This window comes from Lipophrys pholis (assembly GCF_963383615.2).
Source record: "Lipophrys pholis genome assembly, contig: SCAFFOLD_28, whole genome shotgun sequence".
Taxonomy (NCBI): Eukaryota; Metazoa; Chordata; class Actinopteri; order Blenniiformes; family Blenniidae; genus Lipophrys; species Lipophrys pholis.
In genome coordinates, this window is record NW_028292088.1 from 219,348 (window position 1) to 226,847 (window position 7,500).

General features: G+C 52.7%; 1 protein-coding gene across 1 annotated transcript in view; it reads left to right on the forward strand.

Moving 5' to 3' along the window:
• pitx3 (paired-like homeodomain 3) overlaps positions 1-7,500 on the forward strand; it is a 36,555-nt gene that overhangs the window by 14,856 nt on the left and 14,199 nt on the right. The window lies entirely within an intron of this gene.

The window sequence follows — 7,500 nt, forward strand, 5'->3', positions numbered from 1 at the left end:
GTCTGGTCGTCCTGCTGCGTCTGTCCTCTGCTGCGTCTGTCCTCTGCTGTGTCTGTCCTCTGCTGTGTCTGTCCTCTGCTGTGTCTGGTCGTCCTGCTGCGTCTGTCCTCTGCTGTGTCTGTCCTCTGCTGCGTCTGTCCTCTGCTGTGTCTGTCCTCTGCTGCGTCTGTCCTCTGCTGTGTCTGTCCTCTGCTGTATCTGTCCTCTGCTGTGTCTGTCCTCTGCTGTGTCTGTCCTCTGCTCAGCAGAGAGCTGCAGGGTCGTGTCTGCTGATGTGTGTGTAACTCAATCTAATGCTAAAGTGTGTGTGGTTAGGACTCCAGTCCTAACAAACTGTTAAAGACAAACTATTCTGGAGAGAAATGTGGTGGAGAAGTGCTTTCATGTGTGTCCTGCTGCCCCGGGGGCTTCCAGCCCCACAAAAGGAAGGCAGGTGCCACCTGAGTCGGTTCCCTCTGACGTCCTCACCAGAAGCTGTTTGGTTTCATTTGCTGGATAAACTTCATATTGAAGGATAATTAAACTCTCAGGCCTTGTCTCAGACAAACCTTCACCTCGTCCTTGTATGAATCAATCTTTTTCTATACAACCTCAAAAATACTGCGACTGAATATGTGAGATTGAAGCAAAGCACTAAAGAATTGAGGATGAGCAAGCATTATTGGAATAAACATATATATTTATGAACGAGCTTAAAAAGAGGACATTGATCCCTGTGTAACACCTGTACAGGTGTATTCTGTTTGAAGTCTTGTGGTTTTGGCTCTCAGATCAGTCTTTTGATGTGTGACTCCCAGAGTGGGTCCTGTAGAGACTGAATATGTCAGTAAAGTGTCACCTCTGAGGCTCCGCCCTGTCCTTCCTATTGTCTCGTAGAAAAAACGCAGCTTCACAAACATTTAGTTGCAGTTTAACGTCGCCTTTGTGCTCCTTTTGTGTGGCTGGCTGAATGCAGCCTTCAATCTGGACTGTGTTATTGAAGATAAAAGGCTGCCACACCTTCATGTGCCAGGCTGACGCCTCCGCCGCCGCCTCCAGCACCGGCACCGGCACCGGCACCGCCTCCAGCACCGGCACCGGCACCGGCACCGGCACCGGCACACTCAACGGCCCTCCAGGCCTGTTGTCACCCAGTCTCCTCTGAGCGGCAGCACACACACCCGGCGCAGTGTGTGTGTGTGTGTGTGTGTGTGTGTGTGTGTGTGTGTGCTGCCATGCACAGCAGGTGATTGCTCCCAACAATGGCAGTGTGGCTGTTCTTGCAGACGTTGGGAGGTGATTTGTGTAAAAGCCCCTGGAGTTGATTAAAGCCTGTGAGAAGCTGACCCGGAGCGACTCGCTGATGTCGGCACATTATCAGTCAGGTTGCTCCTATTGTTGGGCAACGCGTCACTCTAAACAGGGCTGCCCTTTCCTCTGTATTGTGTGATAGACTTTGGCCTTAAGTGACAGCTTACCCAGTGTCAGTTTACTGGCAGATAACAGCCTCTGCCCGGTCCTTATTGGTTTTGCCGGTGGCCCTGCGGAGCGGCTTTTTAAACCCTGCTGATCATCTGGAGCTGCTCCAGAGAGCTAAGCCCTCACCAAACAGAGCCCAACCTGCCCCAGTCACAAAAGCCTGATCCTCAGGATTAGCTGCCCAACTAATTTCACTTCTTTCTGTGAGGTCCTCAGATTGCGGGAGTGAGATGTGGCGGCGAGGCGCTGCCGCAGACATAATGTGGCCGTTCAGGGCGGCGCCACCTGGAGCACATGCAGGATGTAAGGCCGTGTTAGAGCTCGCACACTTCAAACTGAAGAGCTCAGCTGCACAATGTGAGCTGAAGCTGGCGTAGGAGCATCATGATGGTGACACAGCCACCTCACCAGGCGTAGGAGCATCATGATGGTGACACAGCCACCTCACCAGGCGTAGGAGCATCATGATGGTGACACAGCCACCTCACCAGGCGTAGGAGCATCATGATGGTGACACAGCCACCTCACCAGGCGTAGGAGCATCATGATGGTGACACAGCCACCTCACCAGGAGTGCAGCAGTCTGGGCTGGTCCTCAGCTTCCTGCTGCTGTGCTTCACACCGAGTGGTCAGCAGGACTGCCTGTGACTGTGAGACACCTCACCATGGACACCATGAAGGCAGAGTGCTGATATCACAGTGATTGTGAAGAGTGAGGACGCCGTTCTGTGTTGTGCACAACATGTAAAGAAGGCTGAGCTGTGGAAGTGTGCACGCTGCTGCTGTCTGCAGACGGATTACACAGACGTGGCTTCATCAGTGAGGAAAAGACTTTAGATCCCAGAAGATTCAGAGCAGCTGTGGATGGAAATGAAGCTGCGGCTCATTAAAACTGCGACGCCGCTCTCTAATCCACCGTCGGTATTCTCCCAAAGCAGGGCAGGAGGTGTGTTGGTCTGGAGGTGTGTGTTGGTCTGGAGGTGTGTTGGTCAGGAGGTGTGTGTTGGTCAGGAGGTGTGTTGGTCTGGAGGTGTGTTGGTCAGGAGGTGTGTTGATCAGGAGGTGTGTTGCTCAGGAAGTGTGTGTTGGTCAGGAGGTGTGTTGGTCCGGAGGTGTGTGTTGGTCTGGAGGTGTGTTGGTCAGGAGGTGTGTGTTGGTCAGGAGGTGTGTTGGTCTGGAGGTGTGTTGGTCAGGAGGTGTGTTGATCAGGAGGTGTGTTGGTCAGGAGGTGTGTTGGTCTGGAGGTGTGTGTTGATCAGGAGGTGTGTTGCTCAGGAAGTGTGTGTTGGTCAGGAGGTGTGTTGGTCCGGAGGTGTGTGTTGGTCAGGAGGTGTGTTGGTCAGGAGGTGTGTTGGTCTGGAGGTGTGTGTTGATCAGGAGGTGTGTGTTGGTCAGGAGGTGTGTGTTAGTCAGGAGGTGTGTTGGTCTGGAGGTGTGTGTTGATCAGGAGGTGTGTGTTGGTCAGGAGGTGTGTGTTGGTCAGGAGGTGTGTTGCTCAGGAAGTGTGTGTTGGTCAGGAGGTGTGTTGGTCCGGAGGTGTGTGTTGGTCAGGAGGTGTGTTGGTCAGGAGGTGTGTTGGTCAAGAAGTGTGTTGGTCTGGAGGTGTGTGTTGGTCAGGAGGTGTGTTGGTCAGGAGGTGTGTTGGTCAGGAGGTGTGTTGATCTGTAGGTGTGTGTTGGTCAGGAGGTGTGTTTGTCTGGAGCTGTGTTGGTCAGGGGGTGTGTTGGTCAGGAGGTGTGTTGGTCTGGAAGTGTGTTTGTCAGGAGGTGTCTGTTGGTCAGGAGGTGTGTTGGTCAGGAGGTGTGTATTGGTCTGGAGGTGTGTTGGTCAGGAGGTGTGTGTTGGTCAGGAGGTGTGTTGGTCTGGAGGTGTGTTGGTCAGGAGGTGTGTTGATCTGTAGGTGTGTGTTGGTCAGGAGGTGTGTGTTGGTCAGGAGGTGTGTTTGTCTGGAGGTGTGTTTGTCTGGAGGTGTGTTGGTCAGGGGGTGTGTTGGTCAGGAGGTGTGTTGGTCTGGAGGTGTGTTGGTCAGGAGGTGTATTGGTCAGGTGGTGTGTTGGTCTGGAGGTGTGTTGGTCTCGAGGAGTGTTGGTCAGGAGGTGTGTTGGTCTGGAGGTGTGTTGGTCAGGAGGAGTGTTGGTCAGGTGGTGTGTTGGTCAGGTGGTGTGTTCGTCTGGAGGAGTGTTGGTCTGGAGGTGTGTTGGTCAGGAGGTGTGTTGGTCTGGAGGAGTGTTGGTCTGGAGGAGTGTTGGTCAGGAGGAGTGTTGGTCAGGAGGTGTGTTGGTCAGGAGGAGTGTTGGTCTGGAGGAGTGTTTGTCAGGAGGAGTGTTGGTCTGGAGGAGTGTTGGTCTGGAGGTGTGTTGGTCTGGAGGAGTGTTGGTCAGGAGGTGTGTTGGTCAGGAGGAGTGTTGGTCTGGAGGTGTGTTGGTCTGGAGGAGTGTTGGTCTGGAGGAGTGTTGGTCAGGAGGAGTGTTGGTCAGGAGGTGTGTTGGTCTGGAGGAGTGTTGGTCAGGAGGTGTGTTGGTCTGGAGGAGTGTTGGTCTGGAGGTTATTTGGTCTGGAGGTGTGTTGGTCAGGATGTGTGTGTTGGTCAGGAGGTGTGTGTTGGTCTGGAGGAGTGTTGGTCTGGAGGTGTGTGTTGGTCAGGAGGTGTGTTGGTCTGGAGGTGTGTTTGTCTGGAGGTGTGTGTTGGTCTGGAGGTGTGTTGGTCTGGAGGAGTGTTGGTCTGGAGGTGTGTGTTGGTCAGGAGGTGTGTTGGTCAGGGGGTGTGTTGGTCTGGAGGTGTTTTGGTCAGGAGGTGTGTTGGTCAGGTGGTGTGTTGGTCTGGAAGAGTGTTGGTCTGGAGGAGTGTTGGTCAGGAGGTGTGTTGGTCTGGAGGAGTGTTGGTCTGGAGGAGTGTTGGTCAGGAGGAGTGTTGGTCAGGAAGTGTGTGTTGGTCAGGAGGTGTGTTGGTCTGGAGGTGTGTTGGTCTGGAGGAGTGTTGGTCAGGAGGTGTGTGTTGGTCAGGAGGTGAGTGTTGGTCTGGAGGAGTGTTGGTCAGGAGGTGTGTGTTGGTCAGGAGGTGTGTGTTGGTCTGGAGGAGTGTTGGTCCGGAGGTATGTGTTGGTCTGGAGGTGTGTGTTGGTCAGGAGGTGTGTGTTGGTCAGGAGGTGTGTGTTGGTCTGGAGGAGTGTTGGTCCGGAGGTGTGTGTTGGTCTGGAGGTGTGTTGGTCTGGAGGTGTGTTGGTCAGCAGGTGTGTGTTGGTCAGGAGGTGTGTTGGTCTGGAGGAGTGTTGGTCTGGAGGTGTGTGTTGGTCAGGAGGTGTGTTGGTCAGGGGGTGTGTTGGTCTGGAGGTGTGTTGGTCAGGAGGTGTATTGGTCAGGTGGTGTGTTGGTCAGGAGGTGTGTTGGTCTGGAGGTGTGTTGGTCAGGAGGAGTGTTGGTCAGGTGGTGTGTTGGTCAGGTGGTGTGTTGGTCAGGAGGTGTGTTGGTCTCGAGGAGTGTTGGTCAGGAGGTGTGTTGGTCTGGAGGTGTGTTGGTCAGGAGGAGTGTTGGTCAGGTGGTGTGTTGGTCAGGTGGTGTGTTCGTCTGGAGGAGTGTTGGTCTGGAGGTGTGTTGGTCAGGAGGTGTGTTGGTCTGGAGGAGTGTTGGTCTGGAGGAGTGTTGGTCAGGAGGAGTGTTGGTCAGGAGGTGTGTTGGTCAGGAGGAGTGTTGGTCTGGAGGAGTGTTTGTCAGGAGGAGTGTTGGTCTGGAGGAGTGTTGGTCTGGAGGTGTGTTGGTCTGGAGGAGTGTTGGTCAGGAGGTGTGTTGGTCAGGAGGAGTGTTGGTCTGGAGGTGTGTTGGTCTGGAGGAGTGTTGGTCTGGAGGAGTGTTGGTCAGGAGGAGTGTTGGTCAGGAGGTGTGTTGGTCTGGAGGAATGTTGGTCTGGAGGTGTGTGTTGGTCAGGAGGTGTGTTGGTCTGGAGGTGTGTTGGTCTGGAAGTGTGTGTTGGTCAGGAGGTGTGTGTTGGTCTGGAGGAGTGTTGGTCTGGAGGAGTGTTGGTCAGGAGGTGTGTTGGTCTGGAGGTGTGTTGGTCTGGAGGAGTGTTGGTCAGGAGGTGTGTGTTGGTCAGGAGGTGAGTGTTGGTCTGGAGGTGATTTGGTCTGGAGGAGTGTTGGTCTGGAGGTGTGTGTTGGTCTGGAGGTGTGTTGGTCCTGAGGTGTGTGTTGGTCAGGAGGAGTGTTGGTCTGGAGGAGTGTTGGTCTGGAGGTGTGTGTTGGTCAGGAGGTGTGTTGGTCTGGAGGAGTGTTGGTCTGGAGGTGTGTGTTGGTCAGGAGGTGTGTTGGTCAGGTGGTGTGTTGGTCTGGAGGAGTGTTGGTCAGGAGGTGTGTTGGTCAGGAGGTGTGTTGGTCTGGAGGTGTGTTGGTCAGGAGGTGTGTGTTGGTCTGGAGGAGTGTTGGTCAGGAGGTGTGTTGGTCAGGAGGTGTGTTGGTCTGGAGGTGTGTTGGTCAGGAGGTGTGTGTTGGTCTGGAGGAGTGTTGGTCAGGAGGAGTGTTGGTCAGGAGATGTGTTGGTCTGGAGGTGTGTTGGTCTGGAGGTGTGTTGGTCTGGAGGAGTGTTGGTCAGGAGATGTGTTGGTCTGGAGGTGTGTTGGTCTGTGTTGGTCTGCAGGAGTGTTGGTCAGGAGATGTGTTGGTCAGGAGATGTGTTGGTCTGGAGGAGTGTTGGTCTGGAGGTGTGTTGGTCTGGAGGTGTGTTGGTCTGGAGGAGTGTTGGTCTGGAGGTGTGTTGGTCTGGAGGTGTGTTGGTCTGGAGGTGTGTTGGTCTGGAGGAGTGTTGGTCTGGAGGAGTGTTGGTCAGGAGGTGTGTTGGTCTGGAGGAGTGTTGGTCAGGAGATGTGTTGGTCAGGAGATGTGTTGGTCTGGAGGTGTGTTGGTCAGGAGGTGTGTTGGTCAGGAGGTGTGTTGGTCTGGAGGAGTGTTGGTCAGGAGGTGTGTTGGTCTGGAGGAGTGTTGGTCTGGAGGAGTGTTGGTCAGGAGATGTGTTGGTCTGGAGGAGTGTTGGTCTGGAGGTGTGTTGGTCTGGAGGAGTGTTGGTCAGGAGGTGTGTTGGTCAGGAGGTGTGTTGGTCTGGAGGAGTGTTGGTCTGGAGGAGTGTTGGTCTGGAGGTGTGTTGGTCTGGAGGAGTGTTGGTCAGGAGGAGTGTTGGTCAGGAGGTGTGTTGGTCTGGAGGTGTGTTGGTCTGGAGGAGTGTTGGTCAGGAGATGTTGGTCAGGAGGAGTGTTGGTCTGGAGGAGTGTTGGTCAGGAGATGTTGGTCTGGAGGAGTGTTGGTCAGGAGATGTTGGTCTGGAGGAGTGTTGGTCTGGAGGAGTGTTGGTCAGGAGATGTGTTGGTCTGGAGGTGTGTTGGTCAGGAGGTGTGTTGGTCAGGACCTCCAGAACCAGGAAACGGTTCACCGCCAATATAAAAGCTCAACTATGAAACTTTGGACCGATAATGAAGTTTTGTCTCATAAAACCATCAAACTGTCCAGGAGAAGTACTTCCAGGCAGACAGGAGATGGAAGTATTACTGCACCAGTCCTGATATCCTTTAACCTTTAACCTTTATTTGACTCAAAAAATACTTTTTCTTTTTGTGTTTGAGATTTAATCCAGATTTAATCCAGATTTAATCCAGATTTAGTTCAGATTTAATCCAGATTTAATCCAGATTTAATCCAGATTTAATCCAGATTTAATCCAGATTTAATTCAGATTTAATCCAGATTTAATCCTTCAATCACCAATCAGCTTTAACATGAAATAGGAATCTCTTTATATTTTGAATCCAGTTTCTTTATTGTCCAGTCTCTTCCTGCAGTCCGTCAAACAGACACAGATACTTACTTTTCTTTAAAGTACTTCAAAGCAAAGAGGAACCATGTGCGTTCCAGTATTAATGGACCAGGACAGAAGCAGTAAAAACCAAGTTCACGTACTAGAACATTTCACTTCTAACAAAACGAATAAAGGTGAAGTTTACAAAGGAACGTAAGTAGAAATGAAACAATATCCCATTATAGTGATGTCCTCTGGTGTCCTCTG